This window comes from Brassica oleracea, chromosome C5, assembly GCF_000695525.1.
Source record: "Brassica oleracea var. oleracea cultivar TO1000 chromosome C5, BOL, whole genome shotgun sequence".
Taxonomy (NCBI): domain Eukaryota; kingdom Viridiplantae; phylum Streptophyta; class Magnoliopsida; order Brassicales; family Brassicaceae; genus Brassica; species Brassica oleracea.
Genome location: NC_027752.1, coordinates 27706397 through 27724230, shown reverse-complemented (window position 1 = coordinate 27724230; position 17834 = coordinate 27706397). Strand labels below are relative to the sequence as shown.

At 42.1% G+C, this 17834-nt stretch overlaps 1 pseudogene; it reads right to left on the bottom strand.

Moving 5' to 3' along the window:
• Nucleotides 1–12210: 12210 nt before the first annotated feature.
• Nucleotides 12211–17834, bottom strand: part of LOC106344900 — an 8483-nt pseudogene continuing 2859 nt past the window's right edge.

The following is a 17834-nucleotide window of genomic DNA, read 5'->3' as shown; positions in this document are numbered from 1 at the left end:
TGCTGTACTTGGTGTTTTGGATCGAGAATGGATTCATCCCATCAGTAGAAAGACCAAGTCTCAGGTTTCTTGCTTCAGCAGCAAATTCCGGCCACTTATCGTTTGCCTGAACCCAAGTCAAAGAATCCACAGGATGCCGCATAGATCCATCCTCAGTTGCATTGTTGAAGTGCCAACACAAATCCTCAGCCAACCATTTCGATCTAAACATCCTCTTGAATCTCTCTTTTATGGGAAAATACCTAAGCACCTTACATGGAACTCCTTTCTTCTCCTCACCAGTGTGCTTATCTCTTTCCCATCTTGATTCACTACATCTTGGACAGCAAACTCATAGCCAAACCTAGAAAATACACGACAGATACCTTTCTTGGAAGATCTGAATCTAAATCTCCCTGCAAAAGAGTAAAAGACCGAATCAATTGGACATGCAACCCTTAATCAGCCACAAGTTAAATAGGAATAAACGATTGGTTTATCAGAAACAAAAAAAAAATACAGATATTATACGAGATTGTACCTACAATTCAGAATCGAAGAACAGTTGTTGGGTTTTAGAGATTCTGGAAAACCATTACGACGAGATAGAAATAGGAAATTAATGTGTTATTAGAAGAGATTAATTTTTTAGAGTCCGACCAATCGGGAAAATAATTGAGACGAAGAGATAGAGGGGAGATGAGAACTCAGGGGAGATAGAGAGAGGGAAGAACCGAAAAAGAAAAAATGAATTAAGTGAAATTGGTAAGCCCGGGCAATGAAAATTTTGTCCGCCTAACTTATTCGTAGCGCTTCCGCACTAAAGTGCTATGTAAAATGACTATTAAAATTCGGCCAAACTAAAGATAGCGTTTACAATTTTATAACCGCTATATAAACCCAATTACATATCAACCATAGCAAAAACGAAAAAAACGCTATCGTACTCCGCTATAAAAACCTCCTTTTCTTGTAGTGAATTTAGGAAGATGATATAATAGACTAGGTATATCGACTGATCCTATTGATTTTAAGTCCATTTCGAGATCTATTATTTTTTCAAGTTTCGAGAATGAGTGTCAATCAATACCTTCGTATGTCGTTTGACACCAGTCGCTTAGTTATCATTCTTGCTGATTTGTTTTTTTTTTCATTTTGGTCTTTTGTTGCAGATGGACGAGAGAAGGACTAAACGACGCTTTGAAAATGCTGAGTGTTTCAGCTCTGCACCACCACCTATTTTGTGCCATCTTCCTTGGCCAAATGAAGAACATGACACGACTGAGACGAGGTTCGTTTCCCAAACTCGCGAGAAGCAGTGGGGTTAGAGGCATGCACCCATCAACAGATATCTGAGAAATGTGACGACTATGACAGCTTGTACTACAACGCCTATCAGGGAATCACCATTGAGCCCACGCATTTTTTTCGATAAGGACGTTGTGAAGAAGTTAGCCCTTCATGCTGACTTCAAGGAGATGTTCAGAGATCTGGGGTGGGCACTATGGTTACGAAGTCGTACAATCTATTTCCTGATTTAGTCAGACATTTCATGCCCACGGTTCAGATTATCTACGAGAACGAGAGGGTCAAGAGAGCAAATGAGGGTACTTTGACTTTCTTCATCATAGGCATCAGATATAGGATTCCGATCTAGACCTTTGTAGCATTTATGGGTTTTAGAACCCTGAGAAATCTCGTGCCACTATTCCTTCATTTCCCAGACAAGGGGAATTATGTGGCATGTTCGCTACTGGGTATTTTGATTCGAAGCAAGCTAATTAGTCCGACATGGGCCATCCGACCTTGCACTACTTGACAACAAAATGGAGGCGAACAAAGTGAGGGTAAAGGAGCTGCCACTGATGTACTAATTGATTAGGGAGTTTATCGATGGTACGATTCAAGGAACGTCCGCTGACCATCTGGTCAACCTAGGGCATATCTTTGCTGAGCACTTGGTTTCATTGAAGAGGAAGGCATTTATTGGGACATGCGCGAAGAAGTCGGTAGGGAGTCTTCTTACACAAATTTTTAGACATCCGGGGATTCGTTTGGTTCAAACCACAGTCAAACGTGACGTGTATTTTATGGATGAGACACAATTGACGAGAGTGCAGTGGCTGAAGGATGGTTGTCTCGGGTTCTTTATTGATGAGATAGGGCCACACTTGATCGAGCTGCCCAACCGAAAGGCTACAAACTTCGATGGTTGCCGCTCTAGGCTTGAGTTCCATCCTGACCTGCTCTTCCTTCTCAACCCACCCGTCTGGCTCCGCAGACAAGCTGGAACTCACGCTGTTCAGATCCTCTGGCCGCTCCAGCTGCTCTTGTTCCACCTACTGCTCCTTTTCCTGACTTCCCTCATATTCCATAGATACCCATCCTGGACCATGGAGACTTTCAGCGCAACTTGGTGGACGCTCTTTAGGCCATCTGGGCCAGGGTTGAGGCATTATTGAGGTGCCAGTGCATGAGCCGAACACGTACTCGAGCGAGATCGCCAACAGCTTCTATAGGCCCTTCAAAGAGTCCAGATGAGGATGAGGATTCAGATGAGGAGTAGTCTTATCTTTTACTCCTTTAGTTTCAATGTTTTAACTTTCAGTTAGATTCGATTTATGTTTGCACATATTTCCCTTTATTTTCTTGCTATTAACGTGTGTTTAGGTGTCTAACAGAGCTAACTTTGTTGACTGATGAATCAAATACAATGATCTAGGCTACTTGACACGTTAACTAGAATGCAGATTCATTCTTTATAGGCGGTATCGATTGACACCGTTGTTGGTGGCGATCGACACCCGGGACAGAGAGGTATGAATTTTACATCTCATTAACTAGCAAATTTAATTTGTTTAATATTATCACCAATCTTAGTCTGATTATCACTAAGGATAGTGTTTTTTTAAGTCTGTGGGAGGTAGTTACTGATATTATGTTTTGTTTTGAGTATTAGTATGTCATTTTTAAGTTGTTTATTGAGTCAAAATAGAGTCAGTTTCTTGGAACAATACCACCTAACCACATTCTAGCACCATTCTGAGTTGCTGATATTCAGGTTGTATTGAATGGAAATGTCAAAGTAGATCAACATTCCAGTAACATTCACACTTACTAATGAAGTCTGAAGAAACCAAAGCTGACCTCAAACCTAATCAACTCAATTTTCTTGTCTTGGGGCTTGGTATACACTGGATCGGATTATCTAGGTTTAGACATTAGATAATCTTTGTAGCGAGAGTTGATTGATTATTAATTAAGTTTGCGTTCAAGAATGGTTCTATAATAAATCTCTGATAATGTATTTAGTTTGCATTCCTATTGTACATGCGAGTTCACCTAAGTATAGCTTCTTCTCATCTTGATAACTTACAAACACTACTTATTTCTCTGTTTAGTACATTCTATTATTTACTTTCTAGCTTTACCTCGGAAACAAAAAGTCTATTGTCGGATCTTAGAGTATTTGTGGATTCGATCCATAAGTACTTCAACTAAACTTTTATTCAGAAAGTACATTAAGGTTAATTTGAGCAATATCAGGGCACAATTTTCCAGTTTCTACGACCAGGGCTATAACCAGATTTTCGAGGTGGTTATACTGTGTCTCCTCGTCAAGGAGTGATATGTTGTCGTAATACACCAGATATTTCCTTTTTCCTTCTTCTCGCACCAGAACGGCAGACATTGCATGCTCTGATCCCGCCAAATAGAGCAACAATATTTCTCTGTTTTGGGCTTTGATAGTAGGGGAAGCATGGTGAGGTACTCCTTTACCTTGATGAGGGCGCTCTCGTCACATTTGAAGTTGTTTGGATTATTGAGGGCTTCGAAGAAGGCATGGGACTTATCTGATAGTTGTGAGATAAACCTGCTTAAGACTACCATTCTTCCTATCAATTTGTGTACTTCCGTCGGGCTTCTTAGTGAAGTGATATCACTCAAATTAGCCTACGGAGTGAATTATTCTCTCAAATAAGAGGTTCAGATGTAGTACTGAGGGATCGAATCCACAGATGCTCTAGGATTACACAGTAGATTTATAGTCTTCGAATTAAAGTTAGATTTAGAGATTTTTAAAGCGGTAAATGAATTGGCGAGCAAAGTTATTGCTCGATTGATTTGTTTTGAGGTTGTTAACAATTGGGAGAATGGTTAGATTCATGTATTATCTCAGGTATGATAAGTAAATAACTTAATTTGGGTTTTTAGGGGTTTATTGATATTAATTGTTCTCGAACTCAAACTTAGATATAATCAATCAGATTATCTAATCTGGATCTCGGATTTCAACTACCGTATGTTAATCGCGAGAAAGTGTCGACCGATGATTCATAAAGAATATCGGTCGATACACCTTTCAAAGTATCGACCGACAGAACTATCGTTACGTCGATCGACGCTTCTTCCAGAAAGCTTTACGAACAGGTTTGATTTGTGTTCTCTAATATTCTGGACCAACTCTCATCTGTATCTCGTTAATTAGATCATACTAGTTTATTTTCAGGTATTAAGTCAAACAATGGCTTGTTCTCAATTAATCCTAGGATCTAAGTTTAAAGGGTGATCAATCCTAAACTTATCTTTAACAACAAGTAGATGAAGAACTATGTTTTTAAACATCCTAGCAACAGTTTAAGTTAACATTACATGTATCAACGTATTGAGAAACATAAACCTAACAGCAAGGACTACTCAGACATATTCATGAAACACATAGTTATGATGGTCTGAATAATACTTAATTAAAGTGAAAAACAAGAGTAAGCAATAAAGTAAATGAAAGCAAGGGAGTTCAAGATCTTCTCTGTTTTGCAGTTCAGAACTCTCTCCTATCCTAAGCTCTCTCTCCAATGGTGGTTTGTTGCTTCTCTCCAAAACTAGGTCACCCAAAAGGACGCTAGGCAAGTCTGCCTCTAAAATGATACAAAATCCTAATAATATAGCCTAACAGGCGGCCAGGGACTTAGAATGTAATTATTGAAACATTTGTGAAACTTGCAATCTTCTAATTTTGTCATTAACTCTCGGGTGGCTTCGCCGTTAAACGATGAGAAGAGCTCAACATCGATCGATATTTCTTGGTAACCGTCGGTCGATATTCTGATAAATGATCGACCATCTCTTATTTCCAGCAAAGCTCAAAAGATCTCCAAATAGCTTCAAATACATCATTTTCCTCTAGTAAGTACCTGAACCTGTAATTGCTCTAAAAAGGGTCCAAATGCATATGAAAGACTCTAAAAACATGCATAAACAATGGATAAAAGTGGGTGAAATCCATGGTCTATCAACTCCCCCAGACTTACTCTTTTGTTTGTCCTCAAGCAAAACATACTAGAGCAGTCTCTCTGAGAGAGGTTTAAAAACACGGGGATTCACTTAAGTTTCAAACTTGGAATCATCACTTCTATAATATTGCTAACCATATCAAAGGAATCCTATCTTTAGAAGCACATCATACATTATCCTAGTATAGCAACCAAATACAACTAGCCAGCAACTCAACAGATCTTATTTGACTTTCTCCTCTACTAACCTCATTTCTTGCGTAAATAAAAAGTGTGGACTAAATCATGGGAGTATCGATCAAGGGACACATGGATTCTTACTCCAGTAGGTATCTGAGTAATCAGGTAGTCTTATTCTGGTTTCTTTTCTCTACATCTCTCTTTTCTGAATCTCTAAAATAATTTTTTTTTCTAAACAAAGGGTAGCAAATACCGGGGTCATAGGAGACACTCCTACCCCTCATTTCCACAATCTGTGATCATTCCCTTCAGACTTAGAATAATGGGGTCATAGGAGACACTCCTACCCCTCTCCCTCTTTCAGGAAATCATTTCAATCATTTAATAATATTTTTTTTATTTTTCTTGAGATGCCAAAGAGAGGAGAGAAAAAAACCAAAAATTTACAGACTTGTACCTTTCAGACCTGAAAGAGGAATCCGATCCAATGCATACCAAACCCCCAAGACAAGCAGTTAAGTCAGGTTAGATTGGAGGTCAGCATTGGTTCCTTCAAACATTTTGAGCAAGTGTTGCCATAGTTGACAGGTTGATCCACTTTATTATCAATAGTGCTTTCTGCAGTTAGTTAGTCTAATAGTGGTGCTGTATAGTAGTTAGATAACAAGTAACAACTTTAAAAAGTTCATTATCCCCTTCTTGACTCGATAAAACTTTTTGAAAACATTTTTAAATATAAATCATATAACAAACTATTATCAGTAAATACCTCCCCAAGACTTAAATTTCATTGTCCCCAGTGATATTTAGTCTAAGATTGGTTAGAGAATAAATCATAAGTACTACGTTAGATGTTAAACAAGAGAAAAGCATGTTTGTACCCTTCTGTCTAGAATGTTGATCGACATAAACACCTTTTAGTTGATCGACATAAGCGCCCTACCGTAGATCGACGTAACCACCTTTTCGTCGATCGACAGCGTAGAGACAAAAAATTTCTGCGCTAGCTGCAATGTACGGGTCTAACTCATCACACTATGAGTATCAATCCGCCAATTTAGCTATGTTAGACAATCCAAACACGTGCATGATTAGCGAATAGATAAACTCCAGTCATAACATAAGATAATAAATCCGAGAATAAATCTTAAAAGTACGAGAACAGAAGAAAGCATACGTAGATAGGGATAGAAATATGAGGACTAGTCCTCATCAGTGGTCTCGTCGCTGGTCTCCTGGGAGTTGCCTCTGCGCTGGCGTGATGGTCCTGCTGCTGATGGTGAGCTGGCTCGCACACTCCTCTTACTCGAACAGCGACATCTCGATACTCTAGCCCAGATGACGGTGAGAGCATTGACTACGACGCGCTGGAAATATCCTTCAGGGCGTGTAGACATGTCTGGCATAGGCGGGAATGGTGGAAGTGCGGCCTCGGGCTGATCCGGCTGAGTTCCTCCAGGGCGCTGGACCGTGTAGCGTCGCGGCATGGTCGATGGAGGAGGCGTGGGTCAGGATGGAATTGGATGCTGGGGAGGCATGTGTCAAAGTCCGTGAGTGTCGTCCGCATCCCTGAAGCTTCAGTAACGGTTATCCTTTAGCCACTGTACGCTCGTGAGGTGCGCTGCATCCATGTAGACGATCCAGTCATCCATCGCAGAATCGTCTAACGGGACTCCGAAATGTTCGAAGATCGGGGTAAGTAGACTCCCGACCGTCTCCTTCTGCGCTCCTGATGACTGGAACGGCCGCATCTTGAGCTTGACGAGATGCTCAGCGAAAATGGCTACGAGGTTGTGCTACTCGTCGTCTGCGGGCTCCTCGATTCCCTCCAAGGGAACCAAGGTCCTCACCGTGTAGTAGACCAATGTAAGCTCATGTACCCGAACCTTGTTGGGGTCAAAATCGGCTATGACGAAATCAACATCGGAAAAACTTCCGATAAAATCTTCTCTTCCATAAAAACAAAAAAGAAGTCAAGAAAGAACGGAAAAAACTATCAAAGGTCTAATGATCAGTTCGTCGAATCGAACAAGCTAGATCATCCGTGGAATTCAGCTCGGCCCAGTTCGGCGAACGGCCGAGCTGGATCGAACACTTGGTCCAGCTCGGAGAACGGTCGAGCTGAATCGAACGCGGATTCAGCTCGGCCGTTCGCCGAGCTGGACCAGCCAAGTTGGGCGAACGGCCGAGCTGGATCAAACGCGGATTCAGCTCGGCCGTTCGCCGAGCTGGACCATTCCAGTTCGGCGAATGGCCGAGCTGAATCGACCAGAGTCTGTGTTCTCACTCGTCCTCGTAACTCCTCTCCTGAGATTGCATCAAACTCATTCTTGTTTCGTCTCGATCAGAGGTATCATTGGAACTTTAAGATTGAAAAACCGCAAGAACTCTTTTTTTCTTGATGAACATTCGGATTGTTCGTATAAAACGGCAATGGTTAGCTGAACACCCAAGGTTGCCTACGCTATACGAGGAATTTGAATGTTCTTCAAAATTGACGTCGTTTCGGAAGCATCCTTATTATAAAATCATAAAGACGCCAAAGTCGGAAAACGGCCCATAAAGGATCAGAACACGGCAAAGAGCCCACTTACGATTTTATGAAATCAAGCCCAGTCGTTACGACGGTTTATCATTTGTCGCCCAAAAGAAGATAAATGTCAAGTTTCTGAAGATAAACTCGACCAAGGGCAGAAAGGGAAAAGGTAAACCGCCTTAGAAGGAGTATATAAGGGGATCGAAGCTGAAGGGACGAACAGACAAGAATTATTACTTAGAGCAATACTTAGAGCGATTTAGGCAACTTTCCATTTTTGTTATTCGAGCTGCGACTCAATTAGGTTTTCTGCAATCTTAGGTGCTACAACTAGGATATTTCGCCGACAGCTCTAGTAGCCAAGGCCTTTACCTTGTTGTAACGCTCATACGCAGATTTGGTATAAGACCAGTTTCGTTCTCTTTTCGATTCTAATAGTTTTCCCGTCTGTCTTTTCGTGTTCTTGATTGCTTGACGTGTGGTTTAGCAGATATCCGGGACCTCTGGGAAATTAGGGCTTTCCTAACTTTCCTAATTCAACGGAAATTGACGGTGTGAATTTCGGTTCCCACAAACCTTACTAGGTTCCATCATGCACGACAGAGTGTTGGCAAGGACCTTCATGAAGTAGCGTAGAGTCGGGTGACGGATGCCTGTCTGAAGGGTTTAGCCCGAGTCGAAGAATCATGTAGCTATGTTTCCCCAAAACGCTGATCTCCCTTCGAAACTGGGTACTACAGTGTGCTCGAGCTCCGCGTTCTGGAACCCGTAGATAGTGTAGAGAGTCGAGAGAGGGACTTTGTAATGGATCCCACAGATGAAGAAGGTCAAGGTACCCTTGCTCGCTCGCTTTGCTCTCTCGTTGCGGTAATAGGCCTACATTGTGATAACCCGCCCTTCGGGATAAGAATGGTCAAGACAGAAGATTGGTCGAACATCAACTTGGTGGTCGAATCGCAAGTGATAAAGATCGATCGGGAAATTTTGAAGAACGAGGTGGTCGAAAAAGTGATCGTGAGTGAACTATGAGTCGAATAAGTTGCTCGACCATAGTTAGAAGATATCCTAGATTGATGAGACAGACGTTTTGGAAGCATAACAATTTTGGAAGCACGGCGGTTTAGAAGCTCGACGTTTTAGAAGAACGACGTTTCTTCAGTACGAAGTTTTCTGCGGAACTTCGTGTATGCGGAATATTATTTCGAAGACATTGGAAGCAGGAAGGGAATTAAGCAGGATGGGAATCAAGCACGACGGGAATCAAGCACGACGGGAATCAAGCACGACGGGAAAACCCAAAATTGGACGAACCCCTAATTTTGGTATTATGTAATATTTTTCGGAGAAGCCGGAGGCTCGGGAAATATTACCGTCAAGGTTATAATGGTGTCTGGAGTTTATTAAAAATTATTGAGAACATCAGAATGGGAGTAGAAAAATATTCGGGATTGATCGCGGGTCAGAAATTTACCGGAAGAACCGAAACCAGACGAATGGACCGAGAAGCACGAGGTGGCTTGGTGTGAGTGTTCAGAACGTGGTGTCAACTGTCCAGCAAGCTGAGTGTCTACAGAAGCTCGAGGTGTCACCGTGCATGGAAGCAGTACATGCAGCCTGACATGTAGAAGCACGAGGTGGATCGACCAAGCACGAGGTGTCTCCGCGCATGCAACCGAAGCATGCTGATCGACATGTGTGAGATGGCATGTGTTCCAGTCATGCAGACTGAGATCTGGGAGGAGTGGTGGCATCCTGAATGTGTCCTGGCCATGCTGAGAGACATGTGGAGCACGAGGTGTCGCCGTGCATGCGTCCGGAGCCATGCGAAGCGACACACGGGTGGCCACCAACCTGAATCTGATTGGCTGCTGTCTTCTATAAATAGCCCACGACCCCAGATCATTTCTTCACATACAGATCTATACAAACCAAGTTAAAAACGTGAGAGAAAAGTAGAAAAAGAAAGCAAGTGATTTCGAGCTATTTCGAGAGTTTTAGAGAGTTTTCGAGTTCAATTCTCTACTGATTTCGAGTCAGCGCCTAGGGACGGTTCCGTCCAACTGAATTCGTCCAGGCCACTCAGTTCCTTTGATGATCAAGTGGAGTTCTGTCGGGAGTTAGTTCAGTTCTACGGGTTCAGATCAGTCGAAGTTCTGCTCGATACTCCGCCGGGAAGTCCGAAGAACTGTCCAGAAGCTAGAGGAGGTTCTGTCCGAGTCCAGATCAGCCTGTCGAGGCCTGTCAGTTTCTTCATGGTGAAGCCGAGGTTGGGTCCTAGACAAGATCAGTCCAGTCCACTCCAGTGATGTCGTCAATTGGGTTTTGGCCAAGTCTTCTCCGATCAACCAGCTGCTTATCGGCAAAGAACACTGTGAGTTATGATCAATTGATTGATGACTTGTTTTCATTCAGGTTCCTGTTACTTGGAAGTTGGATCATGGCAGGGGGCCGGGTCTAACTGAGTAACGGTTTGATTAGTTAATTGTTGAGGTTTGGTTGATTGAGTTGATAGCATGCTTAGTTATTGCTTGAGAACCGTAGTTGCATGCTAATGGTTAGGTTGATTGGTTAGTTAGCGAATGATGAATGCTTAGATGATATCGCTAAGTTGTGGATAGTTAGGTATTCTGGAATTAGTCTTTATGCTAGATTCTAGAATGTGTTTGATTGGGGTTGTGATTACTAGTTGAAACCTTGTGTTATTTTACGGGGTTTAGTATTAGTCATGTATTGACCATATAGCATTTGTGTAACCCACAATGCTACGCATGTCTGAGGTGGATTAGTGTTTCCTCGACCTCGTACCCTGCGGGTTTAAGGAAACCTCTTAATCGCTGGATTGAGAACACTCAGAGAGACGGGGTCATGGCCTATGGCTGAGTGGTTGCACGCCGGGGTAGTGACCGGCAGTGATCCGAACGTACTGTGGGCTGTCTTGCGGTGACCCGAACATACTGTGGGCCGTAATCGTCGTGTGACAACCGGCAGTGGCCCGAACGTACTGGGGCTGTCGCGCGGTGACCCGAACGTACTCTGGGCCGCATTCGGTTGAAAGTTCCTTCTTCTGGCCTTTGTGGTAGGGAGATAGGATATTGCCGAGGATAGAGGAGGAACACTAAGTCAAAAAGGGCCCTAGTGATAGTGTAGATGGTGTAGAGGGTTGTTGAACCCTAAATTGAGTTGAGTTTGAGTTTAAGTGGTTAGCAAGTCATTAGCGGTTATGATTTCATATCGTTAATTATCTTGCTGTGTATTTCTGATATTGCTTATCTATTGAATTGAATTGATTTATTGTTAGGTGAACCTCTCGCTTTAGATTGTTTACGGTGGGATAGCGAGGGGTTGTATTTGTTAAATGGGGATTCTAACTCACTGAGTAACATTAGGTTACTCATCCAACTTCGTTGTCCTTTTTGCAGGTAGCCTTAGGTAAGGATGATCGGATCTTGGATGCTGGACGTTAGGACCACCGGAGTAGATTTCATGTCTGTAGATTTCATGTCTTTTGTTAACGGTAATGTGGATTTTTGTATAGTTGACTCGATTTGGCATTAGGCCGGGACTGGTCTCGAATTATATCAATGTATGGATATTTCCTCAATCAATAAAAGTAAATGTTTTATATGCGCTTCATGAGTACTCTGATATTTGACTAGTCCAGTCTAACACAACGTTAGGTCGTAGTACGGGCTGAAAAGCCTTAGGCCTCGATCTAACGGAAAACGCTAAATCTAGGTACGGGTTGCAAAGCCTTGTGCCTTGACGCAACGGGACGAGTTAGTGGATGAACTTGTCTAGGTCGTGGAGTAAATTTTGTGACCCTGACCAGATCGTCCCTAACCCGTCACGTAGCGCTTCCGGACCATGGTGTTGGGTTGGACGGTCAGTCATGTTCTTGTTTGATTGTTGGCTGGCCGGTTGGCTTTCCATCTCCAACCCCTTGGTGTGGGTCGTCCGTTGGTCATGTTCTTGTTTGATTGTTTGCCGGTGGGTCGACCTATGCCTAGGACGGTTCGGGGGTGTTACATACACCATGGCCATGAACTGATGAACCAGCTCCGGGTAAAGGACCTGTGGGTTGGTGGCCATGTTTCCCATACCCAGCTACACGAAAATGTCCTCGAGGTCCGATCTGATGCAGAGCGAGTGAATCACGTCTGGGTTGACAGATCATGTTGGCTCAATAGAAACCTTCAGCCACTCGTTGAAGAATGTGCTGTCCTAGTCGTCCCACGAGTCTGAGATCGTGCGGTTTCTGCATTTCGAGCTCTTCGCTGCTTTGTGCGGGTCATCGAAGTGGTCAAAGAGCGGGATGGGTTCGTCTTCGCGCTTGTGTGGCCAAGCATCTTGGTCGCGAACCGTGGGTGGTGGCGGAGCTGTGCTACTGTCGCCGACGTCGAACCTCCTCTTCATCCTCATTTCATACATCATGTTGAATCGAGGGTTAATGACTGAAATGGATAGAGAGTTGAAAATCGAGCGGATTAGGCACAAGAATCGCTTGATTCGGTCGAGAAACGAGAGAGAAAAAGAGTGGAAGCTGCTTCGAAGAGTTTTCGGGTTTGATAAAATGTCGACTTTAATGAGCCCGCGAATTGTTGATTTTCCGTCGACCGATGAGGAGATAACTTCGTCGATCGACGGCACTTATGTTTTGCCGATAATTATTATTATTTTTTTTATATGTTAAACTAAATCCGGAATATTCTAAAACTAGAAATGGGTTGCCTCCCATTCAGCACTTATTTTAAGTCTTTAGCTTGACTCGATGTTCGATCTGTCTAATTATCGTGAGGGGGCCTAAGTTTATAGGCCTGCTAATTAGTGGTTTAGCCCAATAGTGTTTCACTCATTGGCCATTCACTGTGAATTCGTCTCCTTTAACATTTATAAGTGTAATGGCTCCATAAGGATTGACGTTCACAATAGTGAAAGGACCTGACCAACGAGATCAGATTTTTCCGGGAAACAGCATAAGCCGAGAGTTATACAACAGCACTCGATCATTTGGTTCGAAGTGCCTGGAGATGATCTTTTTATCATGATATGCTTTTGTTTTCTCCTTATATATCTTTGAACTTTCGTAGGCTAAGTGTCTAATTTCATCCAGCTCGTTAAGCTGCATTAGTCTTCTTTCGGCAGTTGGTTTGATGTCGAAATTTAATAGTTTTATAGCCCATGTTGCCTTATGTTCTAGCTCAAATGGTGAGTGACAGGATTTTCCATAGAGTAGGTGAAATGGGGTAGTTCCTAATGGAGTTTTGAATGCAGTCCGGTAGGCCCAGAGTGCATTGTCTAGTTTTCTAGACCAATCTTCCCTGGAGGTCCTTACAGTCTTTTCTAAGATTTCCTTGATCTGCCGATTTGAGACTTCCAACTGTCCACTAGTCTGTGGATGGTAGGGTGTGGCAACTCTTTGGTGTACTCCGTTCTTTTGGAGAAATCTATTGAAAATTTTGTTGATGAAATGGGTTCCGCCGTCACTTATGACTACTCGAGGAATTCCAAATCTTGGGAAGATAATGCTTTTGAAAAGTTTGATGACTACAGATGCGTCGTTTGTTGGAGAGGCTACTGCTTCTACCCTTTTTGATACATAATCAACAGCGACTAGTATGTATTTGTTCCCTTACAAAAAAAGGAAAGGACCCATGAAATCTATTCCCCCAACAATCAAAGACTTCTACCTCTAGAATAGATTTATGTTCCATTTCATGTCTTTTACTGATTTTTCCCCTTCGTTGGCATCTGTCGCATTGTGCTATGAATGCATGAGCATTGCGAAACATGGTCGGCCACCAAAATCTAGCCTGAACGATTTTTGACACCGTTTTAAAGGTTGCAAAATGTCCAGTGTAGTTGGATCCATGGCATTGGAATAAGATATCATAGATTTCAGTTTCGGCAACGCAACATCTATATATCCCGTCAGAGCAATGTTTGTAGAGATATGGCTCGTCCCAGTGATATCTCCTAACTTCTCTCAAAAATTTCTTTCGTGTATACCCTCTTATGATGGGTTGTATCGTCTTTTTCATTTTTATCGCTCTTTGTGGCCTTTTATCCTGCTTCTGAAAATGCTTGTGTTGGCACGCTGAATCTTCTTTCCATTTTACTTGCACCCATGCTTCAGACAATACTGTAACGACCCAATTTTAATCTCGGAATTTGTTAGCCTACTACTAAGGCCCATACCCATTTCCGAAAGCCAATTATTTTGTCTATAAATACCTGCCCATCAGTTTATTTTTGTTCCAAGAATCAGAATGTAAGAGAGAGAGAGAGAGAGAGAGAGAGAGAGAGAGAGAGAGAGAGAGAGAGAGAGAGAGAGAGAGTGTGTGTGTGGGAAACCCTTGCAATGGAGCCACGTGAGCTCGCCACCGCACCCTGAGACCTCGTCGAGCTCGTCCCCACCGTTCACAACCGCCAAGATAACCCGGAAACCACCGTCTCATTAGCTTAAGTTTCGGCCGTTTTAGTAAACTGCCCATAATGATACACCCTAAATCGGGAAGGATCACTTTAGCTGGGTGTTGGATATGATCCGAGAAGGCAAATGGTACTTCTGGAACTGAGATGGATTGAAAGGATCGTCAAGAGATGCGGAATGGCTCTTGATATACCCACGATCTAAGGCTAACCACCTAAGAAAGAATGTAGTGCGTTGGCTAACCATCAAACAACACACAAATATGAATTGGCTGACCACCAAATCAACAAGCCGGTTCACACAAATGAACTAGCTAAAGAACTCTCTCTCTCACTCAAAGAAGAAACGAAAATAAACTCAAAAACATAGATTGATTTTATTCATAAAAGAGTTTACATATTTATACTAGATAAGGTCAAAAAAAGACATAATTATTTGTGGGAATCACAAATCTAGGAAATAAGAAATTTGACTAGAAAATAATAAATGAGTCAAGGAGACCCTTCGACTACTGTCCAGGTTCATTCTGTTCGTTCTGGTCCATGGTGGTAAGGATCAAGACGTGGGTTGGACGATCCATACGGCCCAAATTCGCGAAAACTGAAGATCACCGGTTTTGTAAATTGCCTAACTCTTTCATCTGAACTCCTTTTGATCTGATTCTTGTTCGAGGAGTTCCGTAATTTAGTTGAAAACATTCTCCAAGTGATTTCATGCGTAGAAGCCTCGAGATTTGGAAGATATGTGTCAAACAATGAACATATATCTTTTCTGCTTCCCATGATCAAGCCAAGGGCACATCATTCCCTCCCTCTTCAAAAAGATTTGTCCTCAAACCTGTAACTTTAAAAGGAAAAGGGCTATAAGCAAAGAATCATAATTAGAACATTGCTCACCTTGACTTTGGTTCGGCCTTTGAATGGAAGAAGGTCCTTCTTGGTTTGCTTGATGACCGCGGTTTTGTTCTTTAAATGTCTCATCCTGCATTGACACAAAGCTTCCAACACCAAGGTCATATGCGCCCATTTCAAAAGTATTCAAAGGAACAGAAAATTCATTCTTGTTCAAAACCTTTTTAGAATCTTTTTCAAGCGGAAAAATTAATTCCGAACTACCTGCCATTGGCTCATGTGCATAGTCATCGAAAGTTGGCAATAAGTCTGAAAATCCTTCCTTGTCTGGCTCGGTTTCAACATTTTCACTCTCCAAACTCACCAACGGTTTCTGGTTTTGACACTTGTTAGCATAATGATCGATCCTATGGAATTTGAAACACCTGGTAGAATGAGCTTTGCTTATGGTTTTCACAGCTTTGCTTTTATCAAAAGACAACACATTAGTTTTCAAATTGGAATTTGAAAGAGAAGAGAAATTACATTGTTGTTTTGGTGAAGAAGTGTTGGTGTTTTCCTTCTTTTTGAGTTGTTGAATAGCAAAAATTGCCTTATGCAACATCTTTTCCAAATTGGCATAAGTCTGAAACTCGTTCCGATCAAGCAAATTACTGTTGCTTCTCTTGGCTTTGGTGAAGGGATGATCACCATTTCTGACCCTGTTCTCATCATCATCGAACTTGTTTTGCCTCTTCCTTTGGTTTCTTTGTTTCTGCATAAAATCAAACCCATTAAAAGCAAAATGTTTCTTATCTCCAAAAATCAATTGCTTTTTTTTCAGCACAGTTTTAAAAGGATAATAAACATCTTGTTGTAGTTTTGAAGCCTGATTTGATTTCCCCTCCTCCTTTAAAAAGATTTGACCTCAAATCCAATTCATCTGCAACAAAAGGAATCAAGTCAGAAACATTGAAAGTAGTACTTATAGTATACTTATCTTCAAGATCAATCTGATAAGCATTGTTGTTGATTCTTTTCAACACTTTGAAAGGACCATCTGTCCTTGGAATCAGCTTCGATTTCATTTCAGCAGGAAACCTATCATTCCTCAAGTGAATCCACACGAGATCACCTGGTTCCAGCACCAACTCCTTGCGGCCTTTGTTCTTCTGTCTTGCATACATCTTGGTGCGCGCCTCTATGTTCTTCCTGACCTGCTCATGCAAAGACTTAACAAACTCGGCCTTTTGCTTGCCATCAAGGTTAGCTTGTTCTTTCAAAGGTAAAGCAAACAAGTCTAAAGGAGATAATGGATTGAACTCATACACAACCTGAAAAGGAGTAAGCTTAGTAGCTAAATGCATTGACCTATTGTATGCAAATTCTTCATGAGGCAAACAATCTTCCCAAGTCCTGATGTTCTTTTTAATGATAGCACGCAGCAAAGTGGACAGAATCCTATTGACTGTTTCAGTTTGTCAATCAGTTTGTGGGTGACAAATAGTTGAAAACAACAGCTTAGTCCTAGTTTTCCCCACAGAGTTTTCCAGATATAACTAAGGAACTTAGACACTCTATCAGACACTATAGTCCTAGGCATGCAAGGCAATCTAACAACCTCTCTAAAGAAAAGATCAGCTACTAAAGATGCATCATCAGTCTTATGGCAAGGTATGAAATGTGCCATCTTAGAAAAGTTGTCAACAACCACAAAGATACTATCTCTACCTTTCCTGGTCCTAGGCAATCCTAAAACAAAGTCCGTAGAGATATCAACCCAAGGCTCAGTAGGGATGAGAAGTGGCGTGTACAAACCTGTTGATTGGAATTTGGACTTGGCCTGCTTGCACACAACACACCTGGAACATACCTTCTCCACCTCTTTCTTCATGCTGGGCCAATAGAAGTGTTCCTGCAAGGTAGACAGTGTCTTGGCGACTCCAAAGTGACCCATCAGCCCTCCTCCATGAGCTTCCCTGACATAAAGTTCTCTCAAAGAACCACAAGGGACACACATGCGGTTATCATAGAAAAGAAAACCTTTCACTTGATAAAATTTACCACTAGCATGTTTTTCAGTCTGTCTAAACACTTCCTAAAACTCTGGATCATCAGCATAACAAGACTTAAGGTGTTCAAATCCCAAAAGCTTTGTTTCCATTGAAGATAAAAGAACATACCTTCTGGATAGTGCATCAGCCACAAAATTTTCCTTACCTTGCTTGTAGTGGATGACATAAGGAAATGTCTCAATGAACTCAACCCGCCTAGCATGCCTCTTGTTAAGCTTCTGTTGACCTTTGAGATGTTTAAGGGATTCATGATCTGTATGGATCAAAAACTCTTTAGGCCAAAGGTAATGTTGCCACACCTGCAAGGCTCTCACCAGGGCATACAGCTCCTTGTCATAGGTTAGATAATTCAAAGTGGCACCTCCAAGCTTCTCGCTGAAGTAAGCTATAGGTCTCTTTTCCTGCATCAACACAGCTCCAATTCCAACTCCAGATGCATCACATTCTACTTCAAAAGTTTTAGAAAAGTCAGGGAGTACAAGTAAAGGAGCACTTGTTAACTTCCCTTTC